General features: G+C 42.6%; 1 long non-coding RNA gene across 1 annotated transcript; it reads left to right on the top strand.

Moving 5' to 3' along the window:
- The first annotated feature begins 4227 nt into the window (after positions 1–4227).
- On the top strand, positions 4228–27359 carry LOC138299653 (uncharacterized). Its single transcript, XR_011204804.1, has 2 exons — positions 4228–4471; positions 25852–27359. It is a non-coding gene; the product is annotated as an uncharacterized lncRNA (long non-coding RNA).
- The last annotated feature ends 413 nt before the right edge of the window (positions 27360–27772 follow it).

The raw sequence follows: 27772 nt of genomic DNA, 5'->3' as shown, positions 1-27772 counted from the left end.
ATCCTAGGTAGATACCATTGGCAAAGGACTAACAGATTGATGGTTCCTTGAATAAGCTTGAGTTCCAATAGCTTTGTGCTCAAGCCAACTTTCTCCTAAATCATGTAATTTATATTACTTGGCGACTGCTCTGTGGCATTTTCATTGACAAGCTATGGCATATGTCCATCTATATCTCTCTCTCAAAAGAGTTTCAGGTTTCAGAGTGAAACACTAGATCACCATTAACATTTTGAAGACTTGTGAAGACTTTGAATACCCTCTTCCATGTGGGACGTTGCCTTCTTAATCTTGTGTTCCTCTTTAGGAGTAACCTTCCAGGTGTCCTAGTTCTGAGGTTGCAAAAATGTTCTGCCAAGCTCTTTCACACCAGACCCTCACTGAACCCCATTTTCCATGCACATATGATTTATGGGTGTGGCTGCCAGACAAAACTCACTTGAAATAAAATAATAAAACTAGAACCTTGTTACTTGTCATAAGGACTGTTCAACTTTAATGGAATAGAAGATTAACAGTTGTTATACATTCACAAGTACCAATCTTCCCACTATAAGTTGAATGTGAGAAAACCGCTTTACTGTGTATACCCAGCAGTCTGGCCCACAAAGATGGATGGGTTCCCTAAGGGTTCCTTGTCTCATCATTAGTTCATCATTAGTAGCTTATCTAAACCAGAAAGGCAGCCCTACAAAAATTACTGTTATGAATAAACGTAAATGGACCAATCATACAGTGGAGTGAAGAAGATTGGTCAAGGACTATGATGCAAACATACCAATGAGAGCACATTTTCTGCAAAAATTTGGACATGAGCTTGAGTACTGAGTTTTATAAGATGATTTGCAAATAAATTACTTATGTCCACACGTTTCTCTCTTGTTCATCTAATGTATGGAAATAAATATAAGCATTTGTAGAGCATGAAGGTAGATAGGGAGCAGGGCAGTATTGAACAATAGCAAGGAGCCCTGAGATATGATTTAAGAACTTTTAATATGACGCATAATGTTTGTTATTGTTGAGTCCCAATGATCTAAACTGGTGATTAATGTGATTGCTTAGGGTTTGGCTAATGCAGGAAATCCATACATCCACTCCATATTGAAGAAAAACCTCTAAATAAGGTTGTATTTGGAAGCCACCATGTCACAAAAAGTAATCACAAGAAGATACTAAATGTAGGCAAAAGACACAATGGGCCCCATTATGAGTTTGGAGGACAGAAAACTGTGTCTGCCAAACTGTGACAGAGTGGCCACCGCCTATATGGCTACCTTCCCGCCAGAGCTATTATGGGTTTCCTGCTACGTCGGTGGGCAGATTCCTAAGTTTCCACCTGCTGGCCTAGTGGGAAACAGGCTACAGCATTGTATCCGACTCATAATCGAGCCTCCAGCAATGCTGTAGTACCCAGGGTACACCAGCACCCATCCAATGTTCACTGCCTACAAAGCAGAAAGTGAACTTTGTGATTGTGCTGGTCAGGCGGGGCCTGCACTGCGCAAGCCAAGTGCCCTGTGGCCTCCTGCACCTATTCTCCTCCATCCTTTTCATGGAGTTACCACCATGAAACTGCTCTCCCAGAGAACAAGGTTGTAATCCCCAGGGCAGCGCTGCTAGCAGTGCTGTCCTGGTGGATTAGGATCTCTGCCACCGCCAGACCACTGGGATCCAAGATCCTGGCAAAACTGGCAGTTCTCCGGTGACCACCAGGGTTGCAATATGGCAGTCGGACTGCCATGTTGGCGACAGTCCAGACCGCCACTGCGTAATGAGGCCCAACACGTTTCATCTCAAAAGTAGCAAGGCTAAACAAGAATATGCTTTTCAGGTCAAACAACTTTTGTTTGTTTACTTATTTTAACATTTTGTAAACCCTGGCCACCACTCCAAATGACTCTCTTGGTGTTTAAAAGCAGAGTACAGGTCCTATTCCGGTGTAAATTCAGCATTGAATAATTAGATTGTAGAATTTGATTGTTAGAACATTCCTGAACTTTACTAATGAGATTTGGGCTTGAGTCTCTAGGGAAATCCAGTTCCAAAATTTAGGTAACACCCTTTATACTAAATGCTATGCCACCCCATTTCTTGTCATTGATGTGGGTAACATCCAAAGTAGCTCTATTCAGGATCTGACGTTCCAAACAGAAGTATATTTGCTTTGTTTTCTTGGAATTTATGGGTTCTGCCATCATAGAATTTATGTATTATGCAAGGCATTTTAAAAGAATGCTCTTTTTCACTGGTAACCAGTGAAGCTGATGAAGCTGTCAAACATTCTGACATTGAAAATTTACCATAAAAGAAGTATTGGATTTTTTTCAAAATGATCAATAGATTTACACCAGAGGCCAGCATAAGCAACATTGATATAATCTAGATGTGTGTGTGTTCGCTACCACAATCTTGTGAGGAAGACAGAAAGGAGGGTGTTTGATAATATTATTTATTACAGATGTGAACAGCCCTGCGATAGGCTACTACCCATTATATCAGTAACCCATTAAACAGATATGTTACGAGGAAACACATATACATAACAGTGGGGAGTCTTATCAACTAGCTTCATACTGATTAACCCACACACCTCTACTCTTTACACTTTTTCTTTTATTGAAAAACAATTTTCTTTTAAAATCCTCTTTCAAAACGCCTTTTTGCTTGTAATCCCAGTTCATTTCATCCAACGTTTCTTTACAGTGATAACTTTTTAATCACATTTTAAAACAAAGTGCATGTCCCGTGAACAGTTCTTAATATTCTGGTACAGTCACAGCCAACACATGTTTCATAGCTCACCAACTGCTTCTTCAGGGTTCATGTGTTAAAAGTATGGGAAAACTAATTTGCGGATTCAAAAAAATAAGACTGTTCTAAGTAGGCCTCAAACTCAAAGCATGATAGACAGTGTCAATGTGGTGGTTATCCTCAATGAATTGCTGTCATAGTAGTTCCATACTAAGATGATCTTTCAGAGCCAAATAAAAGCCAATTCCATTTAATGATATCATCTCCATCTCTTTTGAGGTCATTCAATCTATAACATAGTTTTAAAATGCAATTTAAATAATCTGACTCGCAACCTCCCATTTACAGAAGTCAAAAGCGAAAAAGAGTGCGTGGGTTAAATGAAATAGAGAGGAGGATGTGTTTCAGTTATCTCAGTTGATAGGAACAAGTTTGAGTAACTTTACTGGTCTGGCAGTCTGAATTAAGCTCAGAGTCCAGGATGAAGCCCATATTGCAGACTGAAGATACCGAATTGGACAAACACCAAATTGACTTCAACCAATCAATGTTTGTAGATTGCGGCTACTCACCAGTAAGGGTCTCAAGGCGCTGGGCTTGGACAAAGGAAGTTGTACTAATGATTAACTTTGTCAGTGATGGGCAGGATTTCTGATTTGTAAGGGTTTAGTTTCAGGTAGTGTTTTTTCTTCCCTCCAAGAATAACAACAATTGGTAAGTAAAGTGCATTTATTAGTCTTGAAGTACAGCGAACACAGCCTCTCAGCTTGAGTATCAAGCACCATCTGCTGTGGCTCAATTCCAAAACCTCTAAATTCTGAATGACATGCTGACAATCCAATAAACAGTAAAGATAATTAATAACTCTTCAAGAATATGCTCAACAGGTAATTTTGATTTAGCCAATCAGAGATTGCAGTCAGAATGAAAGACAATGCTAGACTGGGATTTTAAGCCATATTTGCCAAATAATATTAATTTTATTATTATCATATGAAAACACTGGTGCATGAACTTGACTTAAACGTTTTACAAGAGGCTAAATATAAACATTAAAAAGTAGAGGGTAGGGAATTCTGAGAAGGAGCCCCTTTGAAGTTATTTGGTTCTGTTAGTTAAAAGGGGTTCTAGCCAATTCAAGGGTTTTAAGCTTAACTGGCAAAGTTTAAGCCATTTAAGCATGATTTGATGGTCAATTATATCCAATTTGGGAGATGGGCCAAGAAGTAATCTTATTCCTAATCTCCACAACCTGCCAGCAATCTTAGATCTTCAGTTACTGAGAGAATTACAGGTTATGTACTGTAATCAGGGCAAAGCCTTGCCTGAGTAGGTTGAAGAGGATTATGTAATTCCATGTCATGCTATATCTGTGTGACGAGTTGGACCTCGAAGAGCCAGCGCAGACATACGCCGGAAAAACTGACCCGGAAGTATTCGCTACAGCTGTAGGCAATCGAGAAAGGACCAATGCGGAAGCAGGAGGGGGTTTTTAAAGCCGGAACAAACTCACCAGAGGAAGGACGGTTTTCTCCCGGAGGAGACGACGCATACAGGCTGGAGTGGCAGATGGGCAGAGCAGAGGAGAAGACGCCAGAAAGAAGAAGACACAGTGTAGAGAGGCCGACCAAACCTCGAGAAGAACTGGGGAGAGTTGCAGGAGGCAAGACAGAGTGAGCGGACCAGCCACACTCTGGGAAGAGAGTGGCCCAGTCAGGTACAGTCCTAATTCAGGACGGGGACCGGGAATAACAGGAACGTGGGTTTTAGCAAGCACTAATGGGAGGAGGAGGAGGGGAATGGAACTCTTACAATTCTAACATATCCACACTATAGTCATTTCCACATTCCTGTTTAGTTTGCGTTTTTTTTTTTATTGGTTATCCTTTTTTTTACACAATTTCTCGGGCACCAAGGAACTGAGAGACAGAGAAAACGGAGAGATAGAAAAGCTGAGAGCAAAAGGTCTAAGAAGCAGAAAAGGAAAAGATAATAAGGAGAAAGGAGAAAGGAAAAGAGAGACCAGTGAAATAGGAGAAAACAGCAGAAATCTGATGAGAAAATTCCTGAACCCAGAAAGAAAGAAAAGAAGCAGAAATCGAGATAGAGAAAGTGGAAGGAAAACAATAACAAAGACAGAAAAGGAAAGTTAAATCCAGAAAGAAAGAAAAGAGAAGACCCGAAGACAGAAAGAAAGGGACAGACAAGACAAAAGAGAGAGAGAGAAAGTATATCATTGGTAATACATACCTCCTAAACCACCATTTCTGTATTCTTCATTTCTTCCATGCACCTCCTGAGTCACCACCTGGAAAAGAAGAATAAAGAGGATGAAGACTGTATGAGAGGAAAGAAAGGAAAAGAAAGAGAGAGAGAAGAAAGAAGAAGAAAATAATTGTAGAACGAAAAACGGTATCATACTAATGCCAAAGTAATAAAAGTATCATACACCATGGTAACGCCTATGCGCCTCCATTACTCTGACCCTGTCACAGTGGTGTCAGAAGTGGGACTTTAGCAGCTCCCATTGCACGGACAGGCGCAAGCAATGGAGGAGAAAGCTACATTGGCAGACATGATTGCCCAACTTAAAAAGTCGGGCGACAATCATCGCTAATAACCAGTTAGTACAAGAAACGGACATTGGAAAACTAACTGAGACCATAGAATCCAGGAGAGTACACCCCATTTTCCCTAGTAATGTCTTACAAAAATACCAGGAAAATGAGGACCCTGACTCATTTTTTACAAATTTTGAGTGGGTTGCTAGCTCTGCCAATTGGCCTGCAGATAGATGGGGTCAGTATGTCGCGCCATTGCTTACAGGTAATCTGCAGGCTGCCTATCAGGCGGTAAATCCTTGGGGTGTAACTCCTTATACGGAGCTTAAAGAGCAATTCTTGAATAAGTGGGTATTGACCAAGAGAGCTACTGTTTGAGGTTCCGACATACAAAGTGAGTCCATCTGGAGAATCCCCGCTCTCTCTATTATAGGGTACATTATGCTGCTGGAAAATGGTTAAATGCCACAGAATCCTCAAAAGAGGGTATGTTTGAAACAGTTGTACTGGAACAATACCTGGACGCCCTACCACCCTCAACAAGAAATTGGATTCGTCAACATCCGGATCTCGCTAATAACACTGCTATTGAACTGGCATGTCCATACCAAGAGCTCCCGATTTTGGAGGCTCCAATGTCAAACCCCTAGCGGTACCACCCCGGGCACCTAATCCAAAACAAATTCTCACCAAATCATTACTGGGTCCCAGCACAAATAAATCCAGTTCCCCTCGTAACCCTTCTAAAGAATTCCCGATGGGGCCCCAGTGCCTATCACTGTGCCGAATGGGGGCACATTGCGAGAAATTGCCCACTTAAAAGAGAGGAAGAGGAACCCATGGAAATAGGTATGACCAAGGGATGAGTCTTATGGTTAGGACAAACCATGATGATATACACAACAACTATGTTGGTAAATAAAGTGAAGAGACTAACACTCATTGATTCCGGTTGTAGTCAAAGTCTGATTAGACAAGCATATGTTCATTCAGACCAATAGGTACTGAATGCCCAAGTGATCATCACCTGTGTTCTATGCCAAGTCGAAGTGGCATTGAACTGGACTGGCACACACAGGTTCTGCAGTAGGAGGCTAGAGACATGTTTAAAGTGCGAAGTGGGTGGCACAATCAGTGATGTAGGCCCAGTAGGGGGCATTTCATTTACAGGCCCTGGGTACACGGTATACCACTATACATGTGACTTAGAAATAAATTAAGTATGCCAATTGTGTTACAACAATGTTACCATGTTTAGGGGAGAAGCACATGCACTTTAGCAATGGTCAGTAGTGGCAAAGTTCCCGGAGTCCTAAGACCAACAAAAAGAAAGAACAAAAATATGAGACAAGTAGGCAAAAAAGTTTGAGGGAGGACCACCCTAAAGCTGACAGCTACCAACACCTATGCAACAAGACATGGCTGTCACCATGAGAGAGCTATTAATAATTTGGACAGGTCATAGTGGAAGTCAAACCCCAGATGTTAAAATCTAAAAATGTAAAGAAAATGTATAGCCAATCAATTGTCTCAAGATAAAAATTGTACTGCTTTGTAACTTTATGGTAGGTAGCAAGAAGGCATGCAAAATAAACGATTCAATATCCTAAAATTAGACTTTGATATGGACAATCCAGTCCTGATACAAAGACTCCATGATATTTTAATTGCAGTCATGAATACATCATGTAGCACATTATCAGACAACATGTATGTCACCGCCATGGTAGCATATGTCTTCTGCATTATCAAGAGTGCATCAAGGCCCTCGCTTTGGAGCGTAGGCATTCAGATCTGGGGCTGGATCCAATGTGGTTGTGTTCTTAAAAAATAAAGTTACTGCAGTCAATGATTCTCATTTTATCCACAGATGAGAACTCACTACAGCTCAGATGTGTATGGGTTCATATGTCAATGGGATGTACCTGTATCACGGGCTAAAATTAAGATTTTGCTAATACACTTGGGCCTGATTAGAGTTTGGGGGAGGGGGTTACTCCATCACAAATGCGACAGATATTTCATTTGCAATTCTAAAACAGCCTATTTAATTTGTAATACAGCAGACAGGATATACTGTCATGTTTGTGACAGAGAACCTCTCTGACAAACTATAAAACAGGCCCTATGATTTGACTATGATTTTGACTGTATAGAGGGACTATAAATTTGCATGTGTGTGTGTGAAATATTTTTCCACTTGTAAAACCACATTGAATTGCCAGTTCTATGTTGCAGTTCAGGATTGAGGGTATTGAGTGAGGAAAAGTGAAGATCACTTATGGCTACCCCTTCACAAAAGAGAACCATGATTAAGGCTTGACTGGTGCAGCCATAGTCTCATACAACTTTAGGCCAAGGGATAGAAAAGTGGTTCAAAGGGGATTTAATAAAGTAGGGATTATTGCATGCACACTCTTTCAGCATTATGTATGCACATTGTTATGCCACAACACTTAACTAGAGAGATCCTGTCTATTCTTAAGTAAGATAATTATTTTAAAGATATATTGTTTGGTAATGTTTCCTAACAATACCATTATTATTGTATCATGACCACTTCAATAAAATATTTCAAAAGAACATTTTTGTATTTTAGAATGTGACAGTAGCCACTCTGTATTTGTAATTGGGATTTCCAGGGATATGAATTCCTTGGATATTTCACCATGAGTAACTTTGTGCCCTTTTGAAGAATCTTCACTACACTTTACAAACTTATTTTTCATTTTACATTGGCACATGGCGAAACGTTATGTGGTGATTGGTCAAGGCAGTGGATAGATAAAAAGGAGGTCCCAAAACTTGTTTTGCCATCAATGTATTTTCCTCTGGACTTTTGTTTTGGACATAGCGGAAAATGACTTAAAGGATTTACTAGAAATTTAGCAGAATTAGACATTACAGTACACAGATGAAACTTTTAGGTAGTAAGGTAAGTGGGGTAAGTATTATTGTAGGGTTTAAAGTATTTTAACTTAGTATTATCTGTTGCCGTATTTTTGTGAAATTTCATAGAATTTTATGGTATTTTGTGAAAGTACCACAGTGCATAGCATTGCCAAGTCATTAGGTGAATGGCTAATAACTTCCTTTACAACAATTAAAGGCACCCATGTTCAATCTATGTAAGTATTAGATTTGGTATTTTTCCCTCCCTATCACCACTTTAGTAACATGGTACTAGGTATGGAAAAATATTTATACTTTTTTATGTTTTGGAAAAAATTTACAGAGTACCATAATAATGCTTTGGGAGATTTGTGGTACCAAAATAAATTAAAAGAAAATGTTAAAAACGTATAAATACACTAGAGTACACTACAAGTTACAAATATTGTGTACTAAAGTGCATTTTGTATTTTTAACGTATATAAGTATGTTAAAAAAATCTATAGAGAAATAAAGTAATGCCTACAAGTTACTGCTCTACTTACGCCACTTTAGTAGACACCTCTGCACTATATGTCACTCCATCTATAACAATCCAGTGCATGCAACTACACAACACTACATTGTATGTCACTACATTCTATACCACTGTATGTCATTGCACTCTATGCTACTATACTATACTCTATTCCAATGTATGACACTGCACTCTATGTCACATTCTGCTGCTCCACTATATACCACTCTATGTCACTACACTGTGTCAGTAAAATTCATGTTATTCCACTCTACACCACTCCACTGAATGCTACTCCACTATATGCCACTCGTCTCTACATCACTCCTCTCTATACCACCACACTCTCTGCTATTACATTATATGACAACATACTCTACAAAACTTCTCTTTATGCCACTCCACAGTATGCTGCTACACAATATGCCACTACAGTCTATCCCACTCCACTCTACCCACTTCACTCTACAATACTCCACTCTACAGTATTCCACTTCTCAACATTCCTCTCTACAGCCCTCCTTTGTACACCAGTCCAGTCTACACTAGTGCAGTACATGCTATTCCACTGTACACCGCCACACCGTACTTCACTGCACACATAATGCCACTGCACTCTATGCTACTCCACTATATGCCTCTGTAGCCTACGCTATTCCAATGTACACCACTGTACGCCACTCCTCTCTATGCCACTCCATTCAACCTCACTCCAGTGTACACAAGTCCATTGTACATCACAGTGTCACGTTGGCTCTCATTATCCTAATGAGACTACTGGATTTTTGGGCGGCAAGATTGTTCACAGTGTGGGGGACTAAGTCTGACCCACGGCGAAGGACCCTTGTCACCCCAAATCCAGGTTGAGCTCCGGCTAACTAGCAGTGCCTTATCTCTCCCAAAAGGAAGAGACAATTGGGCAGCCGAGCGCATGACATCTTAGTGCTTCCAAGGGAAGTCGTGGTCACTCAGGTCACAACCAGCTCTCTCATACACAGTGTGGTCTCATATATAAATGACAAAAGCAGTTTGAGTTTTAAAGATTGGTTTAATAAAATGACTGCATTTTAGATAACAAGGCGTGAGCCACAATAACCAGAACCATACAACACAGTAGGATTGAAATAGTAACGAGGAGCGTGAAACATAGGAATAATGCTATCATAGTGCAAGCAGATTACGTTATTTCTCTAAGTTATATTTTGAGCACAGCATGTGAAGCTCTAAGCCTGCCTTTCAGGTTCCCCCGGGAGGACCCTCATACCTGAGCAAAGGCCTGTGATCTGGATCAGCATCTCCAACAGGGCAGTCAGCATCTATTTGTGGGTTCCTGGTCGGAATCTCCCTCTTTCGTGTACCAGGACTGGGAAGTGTTTTTATAACTAACACGCCGGTGTTCTAAGAAACGTTCCTACGCATGAATGTGTACTTTCTACGAACCCTAAAGACTAAACTTCTACAACGTCTATCGGCAATGTACCAGACTGTATCCTTGACTGAAGCACAGAGCGAGCAAGAATGTATTGTTTGAGAACTTCAGTGCTGAATTAAGCTAAACAGTGTGAGAGAAGAAAATAAAACAAGACCGTGAAACTGGTTATTGTAAAATAACAGTGCAAGGCTAAATAAAATGCATCTAGGGCAAAGTGCACAGAGGCCTAATACTTTAAGCAAATGCGCAGAAAGCTACATTAAAAATGGCTACAGTACACCCTCCCCTTGTCGGTAGAAAGTGGTTTAAGCCGAAGCTAAAATTGCCCTAAGCTAAAAGATAATTAAAACCCTATAGAATTTCTACAAGTCAAGAGGACACCAAAGCACAATAATCCTCAATTTAAAAATAAGAATGCGGCTAAGAGCAAAATTCATGTAACAGTGTCAATTTAGACCAGATCCAATTCAAACAGGGGTCATGGAAAGCAGGAGGTTCTCCACTTCGGCAGATGACAAAACCGGAAAATCCACACCAAAGACTATCAAGGAGCAGGTGTGTTCCAAAGCCCCAGTGTCAACCAAGGCGCCATCCCGTACAGAGCCTGTGAACGAGTTAAGATCAACTTCCTCCCAGAAGGGTATCTCGAAATCAGCCTCATGAAGCAAACGCAGCCGCAGTGCGCATGTCTGGTAATGAGCCCTTATCTGGAACATCAACTGCTCAGCATCAACCACTGGGGGGCGTTGCTGTGAGAGACAGACGTCCAGTGCATGTTCCAAATCGCACCAACGGCACCGAAACACGGGCTGCACACAATCCAAAACCGGTCTGAATGACAGAGACCAGTCACACCCCAAATGTTCCAGGAGTGTTGCTCCAAAGTGCTGCATCATGCATTCACGACACAGCTGCGCTTATGGGAGCGCCCACATTCATCCTTGTTGCGGCGGGGCAGCCATTGCAGAAAAACAACAGCAACAGCAAAATGCCGGCTAATAAAGCCAAAGTTATTGAAAATCCCCCAAAAATGCTTCCGAAAATTGAATGAATAGCCGAAGGTATTAAACCGAATGTAGAAGAGAAGGTGTGAACGAAACCAACAGCAACGGCTTTGAAAAAGTGTGCTAATCCAGCTGTGCTGGACGCATTAAATATACGTCCCACAAGTTCACCAAAGTGGCTCGAAAAGTTGGTATTTAACAGGGACTGTATTTCCGCTGATGACCTTGCCACCTGAAGTGCGTAGGTCTCGCGTACAGATGTAAGGGCCACATGCTTCTGAAACAATAAAGCCTTTAGTCTACTTAACTTGTTGAAATTCACCTTGGAAGTAGCAATGTGAGGCCATATATCTGCTACCTCCATCAATTTAGTGGGGGGAAACAACACACTCCCGCAGCAAGTAACGACCTTAGTGACAGAAACAACGTAAACTATTCCAGCCCGCATGCCACAACAGTCTTCACTATTGAGGAGGACGTAGCTGCCGTTTGAAAGCACCTGGAATGTGCTTTTAATCAAGGGGACCGGAACTCCCTTCAGATAGCAAGCCAAGTTCGCAACCGAGGCATTACATGCCCCATGCAAGGACAGCTGCTTACAAATCATTGAATGTCTGACTGAAGTCTTGCATTAACTACCGCTAAGAAAGACCTCTTTCATGCCATTGAGACATTTGTACAAGAGAAGCTCCCACACCTCATGGATATAACTATCTCCCAACTTCTCATATCTGCCTACCGGAACATGCTTCAAACAAGAAGTGAATTGTAACGTAGAAATAGGCAGATTAATAACCCCGTGAATTAACCACTCTGCAGAGGGGATTCCGGCCACGGTAAAAGGCAATCTTTCTAATTTTTCAGTGTTGAGCATGACATAAGTTGCCTCCTTCTTAGCCATTAGTTGTTGTTGTCGCATTAAATTAAAGGAAAAAAATATCTCCCTGGCACTGATGTGCTGCCACGGAACGCGATCCACCTTCAATGTCTGAAGTGTCCAACCCAACTGCATAATGGACCGGGTCTGACTTTTTCCATGATATAAAGAAGACATATCAGATCGTATAATGTCTATAGCAGAAGAAACAACGTTATTAATCGTATATATTCGGTCGGACAAGGTGTGAATTTCACTATCCACAACAGCTAAGCTAATGGCTTTTTCAAATTTTCCTGATCTATCTGCCTTAACCGGGCTGCAGCCTCCTGCTGGGAAAATGTCTATATTTCATTGTATACTTCGTACAAGAAGCGCTTCCTACTTGGGGGGTTATTCTAACTTTGGAGGAGTGTTAATCTGTCCCAAAAGTGACGGTAAAGTGACGGATATACCACCAGCCGTATTACGAGTTCCATAGGATATAATGGACTCGTAATACGGCTGGTGGTAAATCCGTCACTTTTCCGTCACTTTTGGGACGGATTAACACCTCCTCCAAAGTTAGAATAACCCCCTTGGTGTCTTCGGGCCTGACAAAAAATCTTGTAAGTCAGTGTTATTAGACAAGAGAGTGAGATGTGTCTTGACTGCATCTAGCGAGGATGATTTTAACCATTGTTGGCAAAATTTTCCCACACTATATGTAGTAATTATTTCAGCATGTTGTGGTGATATATAGCGAGGGTCTGCCCGACTCGTCCGGAAACACCCCGAGGAGGTGACAAAACGTCGATTGACACCCGTTGGTGTCTATAGGCCACAATAACCACCCGCCCGGACGTGTCAATGAAGTGTTAAATGTACCATTCTGGACCCAGTCATTAAGCTCACTAAAGGTGGCATTTATGTATTTCTGCCAGTTATAAATTTTTGCAGGGACAGGTATACTAGGCATGTTCAATTGTCTAATCGTTGCTAAGCCCAAACAGCTAGTTTGTTGTACTGTTTCATTTAAAAAAATCATTTGGACGGGAATGAGACATGCTCTAAACAATGTTTCTCTACCCTTTGTCTGCCAATGTTTTGTTCACCAAACACTTTTCAAATCGACATTATTCGACCAATATTCATAACCTTCAATCAATATTCGGGAAACAAAAGAATCTGAGTATATGAATTTCGTATTAGTCAACAACATTTGCTTATCTTAAAACGGAGTTAACTGAAAATAATATGGCTAGGCATTCATTTGATGATGCCCAGAAAAATATGAAATTTGTCAGAATAAGTTCTGGAACTCCCCTGCGGGGGAGTCGGGCAATGTTCCCATTGTGTATAGTCAAATATCGTTTTTGGACTACTTGCTTTGTGTATAAAATGGTGCCCATAATAATTATAGCAAAACATGTCACCATAATTGTCTTGAAACTGGTAAACATCTTCATTTTCATAGACAGTATAATATTGTAATTCAGTCATCATGGAATCAACTGTCATCACATCCGAATCATCAGATACAATGCCTGGTATTACTATATCATTCATAGATAACTTTAGGACATACTGTATTTGAATTATCTCAGTCGGACCGTATATATCAAACAGTACTTTATCCCACACAATCCTATCCGAAATTGGCACTGCAGAAATGTTCACAAAGGACAAGTCTCTTCAAACCCTATGTGATGAAAAATGTGGCTTCAACACCTCCTCCACCTGTTCAACCCCTGATCTCTCAGGAAGAAAATGACCATGTATCAGCAGAAAAAAGGTAATCACAAACCCAATCCAAAGAAAAAATGCTAGCATAGTCAATAAGAGCCACAGATAATTCCATGGAAAAACAAAATAAGTATCTTTAAGCCAATACATCAGCTTACGTGGACCTGACAGGTCAGTAGTCGAAGAGGCAAACAAGTCCGATAGACCATCGTTGTTGTTGGCAAAGTACCCAGAGGCAGTTTGTGCAAAAGGGGTCGGCATATTCAATGGAGGAGTTGGTGTTTCTCGTGGTGGTACACTGTAGATAGCACCATCCGTCACGTCAGTAGTCATGGTGACTCGATCAAATGTTTCTAAGTTATTTGTTGTCAGTGGAACTAATGGGAGATCATCATCCACCCTCCCCAAGCTCGGAGAGGCAACAGTGTTGGCATAGATAACTTGAAGCAGAACATCTTCCCCAGTAGTGAGAGGGATTCGGGAACTACTGGATGTTCCTCTTGGTCAGCTGTGCAAAATCGGCCACATGTTGTAACTTGACATTGTCAATAGAAACAAAGCGATTTTCTTTGGCACCTGGCAACGGGGGTAGAATAACAGTTCTCGTTCCTTGTATCCCCAACACAGGGACTGGAGCTCGATAAGAAGGGCCAAATTCTTTTTTCACTGCAACCTTTTCAAGCACAAGATCCCCAACTCTGGGAATCCAGCCAGTAGGTGTTACTGGCACAAACTTCAATTCCTGTGGAGGCAGCACTTTTAGTAGAGTTATCTTCACTGAACTGTTGTAATTCCTGAAAAACAGTGACACGATCATTTATGTCAAAAGGTTGTTTCCGGCGCCTACACACCAGGACCATCAAGATCTGGAACAAACAGTTGTGTTCCGAACAGGCACTCATATGAAGTACGACCCCCCAGAGACCTTCTAGGCAGGTTATTTAGTGCTCCCTGAACTCCATACAGGTGGGTTAGCCAACTACGACCCGTACCTAAGACTCTGGCTGTTAAGGACTGCTTTAAATCGCGGTTTAATCGCTCCATGACAGAATTTCCCTTGGGATGAAATGGAGACGAGTACTGGAGCTGGACCCCCAACGAAGCCATGGTGTCCCTGAATGCCCTGGAGGCAAAAGCAGGGCCCTGGTCCGAATGGAATGCCGCAACTGCAAATGTACCAACAAAGACTCGCAAATCTTTAATAACAGTGCGAGCGTCAGCCGAGCGCTGTGGCCACACCCACACAAATCTGGAGCAAGAATCAACAGCGACTAGTATATATTTGTATTCACTATCCGGTGTTAGTGGACCGCAATGATCCAAGTACACACATTGTAATGGTCTGTTGGATATTAAGAGGGATGTCTGCGGTGGGTGCTTAGCTGTTGAAACTTTAATTTGTTGACAGATGTCACAACCAAGGACATACTGCTCAGTCTCTTTAAAGAGACCAGGCCACCAGTAACGGGCCTGTAATAGCGAAATTGTGGCGGCCATGCCAGCATGTGCAGATGCCACTACCTCATGCGCTGCTTTAATCAATTGTGGTTTTACAACTTTATTGGGGATGTCGCGTACGCCTACGCTAGGTATTTTAACCTCAGCGTTGAGCATACTTCCCATGAAGTATTGGTATTTATTAGGAAATCCCTTAGGATAAGGCGTGCCATCAACCGTAGCTTTTATGGCAGCCAGAATCTCTGTGTCTTGTTTGGAACTCGAACGAGTCACTGCAGCCACAGTGGCAACCACCACTGCCGACTTTGCAGCTTCATCAGCCAAAGTATTCCCAGCAACGTGTATTCCAGCGTGCTGGTGTCCAAGAGTATGTACAACATGGACTTTGGGTAGCATCTCCTTCAGGTCTGCTACCTTCCCCCACAGTAGTCTATGTTTTATGGTGTTGCCTTTTGAATCTCTGAACCCATTCAAGCGCCAGTAATGTAGATATTCATTAAAAGACTGGACACAATAATACGAATCATACACAATCAGTGTATACTGCGTCGGATCTGTATGTTCTAATGCCATCAATAGAGCTTTCAGCTCAGACAATTGTGCCGTAGAATCCCCTAAGGTCTGTGTATAAGTATGTTTGGGGGCAGAATTTCTCCCCCTCCATTTGGCCGCTCATTACCGCACATGCAGCCGAATATTGTTTTTTTTTTCCAACCTCCAGTTGTGCAGAGCCATCGTGTACATGGCTACTTGATATTGATCAATAGGCAACGTGTCAGCGGGAACTGGATATTCAACTTCATATTGCAGAAATTCTTAAGTTTGAAATTTTGAGTCAAAAATGTAATCTACATCAGTGGCTGTTAAAGACATAGCCCATTGTATCCATAGCGGGTGCAGTGCTTTTGCGTTGGGAACTCTAGCTTTTGTAACAGCCTCTAGGGCCGGAATAGGGGAAACAACAATAATGCGTTTACCCCGGGCAAGAGGTTGTTCTTTAATAACAGCTATCTGTACAGCAGTGAGAATTTTCTCTGTGGGTGCAAATCGTTGTTCAGCAGCCGAATACAAGTAGGACTTATATCCAATCGGGACTGTCTCACCTTCATTAAATGTGACATACGTAAACCCAATGGCCCCAGCTATCACCCTGATGACCAAATGCGTCTTATTGTCCTGTGTATGTAAATGTTTTGCAGCTAGTAGATCTGCTTGTAACTCACGAAGAGTATGTGTATGTTCAATTGTCCAGAATTTTCTTCAGAAATCAGGACGGATTAATTCATATAAAGGTTTAATGCGTGTAGCATACTCAGGAATGTACGTTCTGCCAAAATTTAGAAGGCCCAATAATGACTGGAGTTTCTTAATCGTATTAGGTGGTTGCAATTGTGCAAATTTTTTCTAAAAATTGGGGAGCTAGGCTTTTACCTTCATTCGACAGCTCGTATCCCAGGAATATGACGCTGAGGAAGGCAATTTTAGATTTTTTGAAGTTGTGTTTGTAGCCAATTTTGGCAAACCCTACAACAATGCGGGCTACTCATTTTAAATGTTGTAGCAACTCGTCATCCGTGAGATATATATCATCTACATAAGACAATGCTTCAGGGTCTAACTCGTGTAAAATTGCAGTCACACGAGCCGCAAACAGTCCCAGGCTGTTCTTATACCCCTGAGGCAAATGACAGAATTTTTCTGGGAGCCTAACGTGCTAAAGCGTGCCAAATCCCTGCTTTCGGGTGCTATATTCTGGTAGAAGAATCCATTCGAGGTGTCTAAAGTCGTTTTATATGTTTTCAGCACAATGTTGTTCATCAGTGCGGCGCTATGTGAATTTTGTATAGCAAATGTACGTGTATGTCCGTTCAGATGTCTGTAGTCTAATACTATTCTTTATGAATGGTCCAGTTTAGCTACAGGGAATAAGGGATTATTCATCGGTGAGACACAGGGTTCAATTACCCCCTGGTATTCCAGTTGTGTAAGTATTTCCCTCACCAGTGCCCTTACTTCATGTTTTATGGGATACTGCGGTTGTGGCTGAGGTCCACCTTTAATCGGAATTACATGATATGGAGAATCCCTATCCCACCCTACGTGATTTCTATATAAGGCAGGTGCTTGTGCTAGAGCCCATTTGATGCAATAGGACTCTGCGAGTTCCTCTGGAACAAGGGGCGAGAATGAAGGTTTAATATCCTCCTCCCCAACTGGGCAGGTGCGGACAAAATCAGGCGGCCAATCTTGTTCAGCCAGCAAAATGTAATATATCTTGACTACATGATCCCAAAAGATTGCGTATATAGTGCGTTCAATGTCTCCTTCCAATTGTAAAGTCACTGTATACACCCTATCGGGTTCAAAAACACGCATGTCTGCTGTTTCAACTTGTATGAAGTCATCAGTTCCTTTCACCTCCAGATGCTCTAGAAGATTCCAGCTAACTATTGTGACCTCTGCCGCGCTGTCTAGCCACTCCACTCTATGTCACTCCACTCTATGCCACTCTACTCTATGATATTCTACTTTACACCAGTCCACTCTACCACAATCCACTCTACACCACTGTACTGCATACCAATCTATAGTACACTATTCCACTCTATGCTGCTCCACTGTGCAACACTCCAGTGTAGAGCACTACCGTCTATGAGAATCCACGCTAAATACTAACCCATTTTACGCTCTCTCTACACCACTATACTCTATGCCACTTCACCATTACTCGCGCCCCTGTAGCCAACATCTGCCACTCCTGGCCAAAGTCTGTGCATAGTGCATGGTTGGGTAGTTATAACAGGTTATAGGGGGTTCCCCTGTGCATGGGCGAAGGCTGTGTGCAGCAATGGTTAGGTTAATTTAAGGTAATTAAAATTACTTTAGGTAAAAAAAATGGAATTTCACTAAAAAAAACAAAGGTTACAAAGATGTTATAGTTAGGAAATATAAATTTTAAAAAACATAGAAATTCTCTTAAAAACCCAAAGGTTACAGAGACGTTATAGTTAGGCTCATATTTCAAATATAAAAAACATAGAAATCAACTCTTGTAGTTAAGAGTTATTTCAAATAACTACAAGTTGTGCTGTAAGGTAAGCATAACTTGCACCCTCGCCATGCACTGTTAATTACTCCAGATATTACAACACTCACCATATCTTTCATAACATCATTGATAATACTGTGCATGGGCGGGGCACAGGTTGTAGTTATCTTATGGCATGATTTATAATTCCATGAAATAACTCTGACAGCTGAATTTCTAAGGTTTTGTATGTTTGAAATATTAGCCTACCTATAAGATCTCTGTAACCTTTGTTTTTTTTAAGTGAATATATAGATATATATTTATGTGTGTGTATATACTGTATGTGGCTAGAATTTTTAGCAGATCACTAAGTAGCAGATGGTAGCACTACTGGATTAATTAAAACTTCTATTTTACACTCAATTCTCCGTTTGCTGGAACACCTCCTGGGGTGAAGTGTCCTCTGGTCCCAAGTGCCCTTTTCAGCATAAATTAGTGTCATTATGCCGCATAGATACTGCTCACTAGCACGCAAGAGCCAGATCGTTCCGGTCCTGTGTTTTTTTTTCAGCAGTCAACACTCTTTGCAGCCACTGCTGGTGTATTTTCCTTTCTCCTGTGAATCCTCTTATTTCCTGACATGCAAGTACTGCATCTTTGTGAAGATTATTCGAACCCGCCCCACCAGAGGAATCGCACTAATTACTCTTTTCTTGTGATTGATTTGACAACGCAACCGTCACTCTTTTAAATCGCTAGTGAGAGATCTGATGTTACTATTAGACGACGCCAGGAAACAAAGTTTTCAGGTATTCAAGGTTTGGGGATTTGAAGTTGGGTAAAAAAATAGCGCCTCGCGAGAGAGATGTTTAGTAACTTAAAAGTGGTTTCTCAATGTAATTAAAAGGGTAAAGCGGAGACCCTTTATGGCGGACTGTGATAGCGAGTAGCAGTGTACAACAATACGCGTCCGACTCTTTCGCTCTGGTTATTGTCGCTCAAGCTTGTTGTTTGCATTTTAATAACAAAGCCGAATTACAACGTTAGCACATTTCACATTTATTTACATCTATCACTCATTGTTACCGAAAATCGGAAGTGTTTCTTCTAGGAACTAACGTTACACTACCAAGTTTGAAAATTAAGGAGAGACACGGATCATTTGGGAGCACGAGATGCAGTTATATAGCCGTGTCAACATTTACGACCTAGAAATATACTAGTACCCTCAATGGAGGTGGTGTAGCCTCAGAAACTGTAAAAGTATTTTGAGTCACAGGGATTTTATCATTCAAATACCGTACAAATTCGCATCTAATTTGGGAAGGGTTAACTCCAGTGCTTAATTTGTAAATGAAAACGTTGTGGTGCCCAAACCTCTTTTCTGAAACTTGCGGCTGCTGCAATAAAATATGCGGAATACTGAGGCAGCGTAAACCTAAAGCCATCTCAGGCCTCTTTAATCCTTTAACAGTACTCCTTGCCCCTTTAGGTCGCTCTTTCTGCTTGGTCCCTTTTTGAAGCTTTTCCATTTTTCTTTTTCTTCGTATTTCCCATATTTGTCTTATGACCGCAGTAAATGCTTGAGGCAGAAAAAAAAGTGCCGGGGCTCAAAAATAAGTGCCGTTTAACTTGTAGCGTAAATGCTTCAGAAGAGGACATTAATTTAAGAGTTTTGAAAATGCCCTAATTTGAATGTTTTGTCATCTCAATTCTGTTAATATAGAAAGAATTTTAGCCCATCTGATTGCCTAATGATAAGTAACGCTTTCCGAGTATGTCAGTTTGTCTGATAGGGTTAGAGACAGACGCTACCTTCCTACAAGTTGTCGGCATTGCCTTTTCAAAGTTATAAGGTTCAAGAAAAAAACAAGGCTCCCGCTTCTCTATCGCAGGTGTTTTTGTCAATGTATACGGAACTAAATTACTCAAAGATGTAGTGTTAAACAAGCCAAAAACGGACCAATCTTCAATTCGTTCGCCAGTAAAAGATGGCTGCGCTGAGATAACAAAATGAGATGAAATCCTGGTCACTGATGCAATGCTAAGGATGTATTAATGAGACCTCAAGTCTCTCTGAATGCAGACATATCAATTGATTGTCTGACATTTACAATTTATATGGAGTTGAAATATGGAATGTGCTATACATCTGCCTTTGCATAGGATATAACTTTCACAACAAGGTATCTCAGTTACTAGAGTTGTATTAGAATTATTTTCAAGTCTGGATTTTTTTAGTGTCATTAAGACAAGTCTTCTGCTGGTTGTGCCAGTGGATTAGCAATATAAAAAAGAAAAACAAATCGCAATATGTCTTCAACAGTACTTCCTATGGTGACGATTTCCTACGTTGTCAATGCATACATTCAAGCATAGATTATTGGTCCCAGAAAAGCGCATCATTGAGGAAGTCAACTGGACAAAGTGGAGGCAATTCATACAATGACGTTGGCAAAAGAATCTTTGTCAGATGCATTTACAAACGTAGGCATATAAGGGGCTTAGGGCCACCTGTACAAGTGATTTTTGTAGTCGCAAACGGTCGATTCTCAGAATCGGCCCATTTGCGACTAGAAAAATGTTTCATGGGCTGTACAAAGCCCAAATTGTGATTCAGTAACTTGTTACCAAATTGGAATTTGGGTTTTGCGATTCAGTATTAGGAAGCTTCTTGTTCAGGGCGTCCCGTCCTAATAACGAATCTGATTGATATGCATGATTGTTTTGTGACCGTGAATGCGGTCACAAAACAATCACAGTTAACACCAATTTCAAATTGGTGTTAACCTATTCACAAATGGGAGGAGGTCCCCTTCCCCTTTGTGAATGGAAGTGCAAATATTTTGTCAGAACTGGTAGTGGCCCAACAGACCATTATCTACTCTGAACAAATGAAAAGAGAACTTTTCATTTTTTCATTTGAAGTGCATCCTGTTTTCCTTTAAGCCTAAAGGGAGACTTTAGAAAACAGACTAAGCTTTGATCTGGATTCATTAATCTTTACTGGCATGGCAGTGCTCTCTAGCTTCACCATGATCCATTGATAGACACTATAGTACAATAAAATTCAGTAATCAAGTAGCTATGGAGAAATTGAGCAGGATAACGAGGATCGAGGCGCCATTTAGCATTCTGTATCCAAGCATTGACCACTGGATGTTTGCTATATCAATTCCAAACTGAGGCACGGATCGAGACCGATAGTCTTGTCTGTTATTATCATATAGGAAGCAGCCATCTGATCTGGAGGGTGTGGTTGACAATAGGGATGTGGGATGTTAAACTAGAATGCTAATCTTGCTTTTGATCTTCTTGTGAATGGTGTGGGCTCTGCACTGTGACTGCTTTTGTTGGACTGCAAATTGTAATCTTGTAGAATGCAGCATTGAACTCTGTGTCTAGCTGCATATAGAGGTGCCATGAAGGACCTTTGATTTTTTCTTACATTCATGTTTGACACTTTTTCCCTGTCTTCTGTGGTCTCATTTGAGTGTTTGGCTGAGCAGATGGCTTTCTGGTAGTGGAATTTGAAAGGCAGAATTACATGCAATAAGCAGAAATGCGTTGGTGGATGTTGGAGGCAGCATATTATGGTTGGCTGAGGTGAGGCCCTTGTCAGGCAGAACCTGTCACTTTCATCAAGTTTGGGTGATTACACTCGCTGTATAACCTGCGCCATCCCTTGGGTAGCTTGGCACAACGTAGACAGGCTTATCACAGAGGCAATGAGTAAAACAATGGCACAGCCCATCCACAGAACAACAGTGCTGAGCATCACAAAATACATTTCAAATGAGGTGCATGTAAAAAGATATTGCATTCAACCACATACATTATTAACACAGCATGATCATCATATAAATCTCGGCACAAATCACAATTTGAAATGTTACTCACAGTGCTAGGCCAAACTGTGTTAAATACCATAACCAGTATAAACATGTGAGAAAAAAACACTTCTCCCAGAACCCTCATGTTTAGGAAAGTACGCTCTTTATTGGCACGGTTACCCCCATTTTCTGCCTGATGTCAGTATGCTTGACTGTGTTCACTGGGATCCTGCTAACCAGGACCACAGTGATTATGCTCTCTCTCCCAAAACTCTGTATTTCACCCACAATTGGCATACTGGTTCCCCCTTATAAGTCACTAGCATATGATACCTAGGTACCCAATGCATTGGAGTTCCAGGGGATCCCTGTGGGCTGCAGTGTATATTTTGCCACCCATAGGGAGCCCAGGCAAAGGCTTCTGCAGGACTGCCATTGAAGCCTGCGTGAAAAGGTGTAAGCACCCTTTCACTGCCATTTACACTGCACCTGGTCACTTATAAGTCACCCCTAAAGCAGGCCGTCCAGCCTTGAGGGGAGGGTGCAAAGTACTTTAGCCCATATTTATACTTTTTTAGCGCCACATTTGCACCACTTTTTGACGCAAAACGGTGCAAACTTACAAAATACATTTGTATTTTTTAAGTTTGCGCCATTATTGCGTCAAAAAGTGGCGCAAATGCGGAGCTAAAAAAGTATAAATATGGGCCTTTGTGTGAGGGCATCCCTGCACTAGCTGAGGTGTCCCCATGACCTACAGGACCATTTTCCCAGACTTTGTGAGTGCAGGGACACCATTTTACGCATGCACTGGACATAGGTCACTGCCTATGTCCAGCTACATAATGGTAACTTCGAACATAGCCATGTTTTGTATCAAACGTGTTGAAATCATACCTCAAGGCTTTTGCAAGCATTGGTTGTATGATTCCATGCTCTCTGGGGGCTCCTTAGAGGACCACCAGGATTTCCATTTCAGCCTTCTGAGGTTTTCCAGGCAGCCCCAGCTGCTGCCACCTCACAGACAGGGTTCTATACTCCTGTTGCTTGAAAAGCTGAAGCCTAGGAAGGCAGAACAAACGATTTCCTTTAGGAGAGGGGTGTTACACCCTCTCTAATTGGAAATAGGTGTTACATGGCTGGGGAGGGGTAGCCTCCCCAACCCACTGGTATGCTTTGAAGGGCACATTTGGTGCCCTCCATGCATAAACCAGTCTACACCGGTTCAGGGATCTGGCATGAAAGTGGACAATGGAAAGGGGAGTGACCACACCCCTGTCCATCACCAGCCACCCCAGGGGTGGTGCCCAGAGCTCCTCCAGACGGTCCCTGGGTTATGCTTTCTTGAATCCAAGGTTGGCACAGAACTCTGGGGGCATCTGAGTGGACAGGCCAGGCAGGTGACGTTGGAACCCCCCTCCTGATAAGTGGTCACCCAACTAGGTGACCAATCCCACCTTCAGGGCTATTTAGGGTCTCTCTTTTGGGTAGTTCCTCAGATTCAGCTTGCAAGCTTCCAGCAGGATTCCTTTGCATCTCTTACTTCAAAGAAACTGCAGCTGGACACTCCAGGACCCGACAATCTGCAAAAAAAAAAGAGACTTTGTCTGCAACATTGTTTCTCTGCCTTATTCCAGCTTTTGCAACATTTCCCCAGTCGTGCATCCTCTGAGGACAGCCCATCATCAGTCTGCACAGGAAAGAAGAAGAAATCTCCCTTGGAGTTAAGGAGTCACTCCCCTGCATCTGCAGGCATCAACAGCAACGACAACTGGTTGTGTGGATCCCCTGTCCATATGAGCTGCGTGGATCCTGCAACACCAGTGGTGGTTGGAAGTTGTCCAGATGGTCTTCTCTACCAGCTGTCCAACTTGGGTGGAGGTAAGCACTTGCCTTGTCACGCAGGACAGTACCCCAGTGCACTGCTTCCTTGGCAGCTGCCAAGGCTTGTTGGCACTTCTTCCAAGGGTTCTTCAGTCTTTGTGTAGCTCCAGCCCCTAGCACTCCTTCCTGAGTGACTCTTCTGTGGCGTGGGACTTCTTTTCATAGTACTGCATGGGTCACTTTTTGCACCTTCTTTGGGACTCCTGTGAGTGCTACCTTTGCTTCTGTGGGCTCCCTGCTCTGAGAGTCCTCCTGGGCCATGCTGGTCCCTGGCAGCACTACTTCCCGCCAACCATGAGTGTTGCCTGTGCCAAAGCTTGTTGGTGGATCTGGCCACGCAAACCCAACTGCACTCTTCCTTCTGGCATTGGATATCACCTGCATCCTCCAGGAACTTGACTGCAACTTCAGGGCTGCAGTGCTGACTCTTCTTCCTCACCTTTGACCAACTCCTGCAATCCTCACTTGGTGGGTAGGGGCTCTTGCCTCCACCGGACTCTGCTGTGTCTTCTGGACTTGGTCCCCTTTTTCCACCGGTCTTCCTCTTCAGGAATCCTCCGTTGGTCTCTTGCAGTCACCGCTGGGTTTTCCAATTCTCTTCTTTTCTTCTAAGTGGGTGTTCTAAGGAAATTTTAGTAATTTACTACTGCATTCCTGGTTGCTGAGTTGGGTTGTTGTGGTACTTTCCTTTGTGTTTTCCGGGTATACCCGGTAACCCACTATACACTCCACTTACTTGGGTGGGAGTGACACTCTCACATTCCATTGTTTTACTATATGGTTTGTGCTCCCCCAGGTTCTCTATTGTCCATTGTGTTTTACACTATTTACACTGTTTTCTAACTACTCTTATGTCTATTTCTGACAACGAGTGTACATAGTTTGTGTATTACTTACCCCTCAAGGGATTATTGCCTCTATAGTATTTTTGGTGTTGTGTTACCATAGTACAGTACCTTTATTTTTGTAACATTAAGTGAATTCTTTCATGTGTGTAAGTGCTGTGTGATTACAGTGGTATTTCCTGAGCTTTGCATGTCTCCGAGATAAGCATTGGCTGCTCATCCACAGCTATGTCTAGAGAACCTGCCTGTCTTCTAGACACTGCCTACATTTCACCAATAGGGGATACCTGGACCTGATATAAGGTGTAAGTACCTTAGGTTCCTATCACACACCAGGCAAGCTCCCTACAGGGCCTCTCAAATATCCAAGGTACTTATGGCATCTACTGATGCACTCAGAGTATGTCATTGTAAGGTGTGCCAGATATTAGTGGTGATTAGCCTGGGGCTCGCTGATTCATTGTGTTGTGGATTTTGGGGACATCTCTCCCTGACAGTGCACATGATGTCTACATTGTCCATTTCATTGCCACATGTGTGTACTAACTCCATGACTCGATTGGGACAATATCGCTTGGTGAAGTGTGTATAGTACAGCTGCTTCCAGTATGAGTATTTCCATGCCAACATGGCAGAATTTTGGAGCATCTTTTCTTAATGTTGAGTCATTATGCCCTTTGCCCTTGTGTGGGTTTTGTGGGAATGCATTCAGCATTGTCCTACTATAGTATGCCAACAATTCACACTGCTCCATGGGGCAAAGCTTTGAGGGCGATGTGGTCTACTACTTGTTGAATTATTATTGTGATTGCACAACCTCAGCCATGCTATTGTAGATGTCAGAGATCCAGATTTTCCTCGAAGTAACTGTTGACAGTTCAGATGTCATGCATGCATATGATATGGCACTTGCGTGGGCCTCTTAGGTGGAGTTTGTTGCTTGTCCTTTTTGATATTATGGTGATGTTTGCTAATCTGAATTGTTGTACAAATGTGATCATGACCATGCAATGACCCTATTTCTCTTTGTATTTCTAGCATCAGAAATGACAAGTGAAGGAGATGGGGCACAGCTGAGTGAGGAAGCATCCGGCCACGTGACCTTGGGTCAAGACACCACTGACACAGAGGGACCCAGTGGCCTGGAGGGAGAGGAGAGTGCCGCAAGCAAGACTGGAAAATCCTCTTCATCATCAGAATCAGTGGACAATTCCGAAAGGTAGTGGACCCATCAGGGCATCCAGCTGTACCATCTTTGTCCACCACAACGTTCTATCACCACCCTCCCTGTTGCTTCCTACTGAGTTGAACATGCCCGCTCACCCAAGTGGGTGGGCATCTCCTTTGTCAGAGGCACCTCTGCCGCAGTCCCTGTTACCACTGCTGCCCTCAATGAGGAGGCCCCTGACCTCCTGAGAAGTATCTCTGTAGGTCAGTCCGCCATTGTGAGTGCCATCCGGGAATTGTCAACCATATGACAAACAAACAATGCATTCCTGGAAGGCATTCATGGTGCAATGGCTGGCCTAGAGAGATCTTTTCGGGCTCTGGCCTCCTACTGAAGGCAGCCAGTCCCCCCACCTTCTGTCGCCCTTCCAGCTCCCTCTTCCAAATCCAAATCCCCCTTCCCCTACCTACCCAAAGCATACAGATGGATCCACACACATCCACCTCAACAAACAAGAGCAGCACACACAGACACAAACACCACAAAACACACTGGCATGCAAGCAAACAAGAGACACCCACAGGCACAACAGTTGCCACTTCTCCAGACCCCCACCACCCTCAGCATCACACACACAACATCTAGCATACCCACAGGTACCACCCCAACAGTCAGTCATCCACCCACCCCACCAAGCGTACCTGCAGCCACCATACCAACAGACACACAGACATCCACCACATCAGTATACCTGCAGTCAACACCCTAACAGACATATATACATCCACCATTCCATCCCCAACACCTGCCTCTCTCAGACCCCAAAGACACATAAACACACTCACTCATCCACTCAATAGACACCCACCAAACACAATCATACCTCCCAGAAACTCACACTCATGACATCCACACCAACACAGCACACAACCAATCCCTCAATCTCAAAATCCCCACCCCTTCTGCTGTCACTGTGTTCCTAAGAAGGTTTTTGTTTTTGACCTTGAACTTATCTCTGTTCCCCAATCCCCTGTTCCAAACCCATGAGGAATACACCCATCTCCCAGCACTCCTTTCCCCCTCGCTAACTCTGTAGGCACCCATACCACTCCCCCTAAGGAGAAGCCCACCTTTCCCAAAAAGCAGGCCTCTCCTCCTAAACCTAAGACCAAACTCCCTTCCAATTCTGACTCCCCCAAGGATGATCCCTGAGGTGCCTACTTGCCCATTTGAAACCCCTTCCTGTTGAGGTTCCCTGGCAGTTGAGAGTCAAGTGACAGCACCATGATGTGCCTCTGCCAACACCCATGGACTGGCCTAAAACCTTGGACTTTTGACTTTTATTGTTCAATAAACACAATCATTTGTTTGTTTCGGATATATATTTGTCCTGAAATTCCTTTTCTACCTTTATGCTGTTCCTGAGTAACATGTGTTGCCTGCCTACAGTTAGGTATGTTTTTGCCTGCTTGCTGATCTTTTTGCTGTTTGCAGTATCTCACTTTGTGGGTGGTGCTGGTGGCCCCCAAGGCAAGGGTATATGTTGAGTGTATGGATATGTGGGTGTAAACGCATTGGTGGTGTCATTGTGTACTGTTTGTTATAGTAAGTGTTTCATCCTGTGATGTCCAAGGTGAGCATGTACGGTTTTAGACCTGTACCCTGGATATAGATTATGTATTCCTCTGATGTGTGTCAGCTTGAGTTTAGTTTGTGCAGACATGGAGTGTGTTCAATTATGCTACCTTTGTTTGCATTTGCCTGTGCATGTGTCCATTTAGCCTTGTGTAC

Source organism: Pleurodeles waltl, chromosome 6 (assembly GCF_031143425.1).
Source record: "Pleurodeles waltl isolate 20211129_DDA chromosome 6, aPleWal1.hap1.20221129, whole genome shotgun sequence".
Classification (NCBI taxonomy): domain Eukaryota; kingdom Metazoa; phylum Chordata; class Amphibia; order Caudata; family Salamandridae; genus Pleurodeles; species Pleurodeles waltl.
The sequence above is the reverse complement of the archived record's forward strand: the minus strand, read 5'-3'. Positions and strand labels throughout refer to the sequence as shown.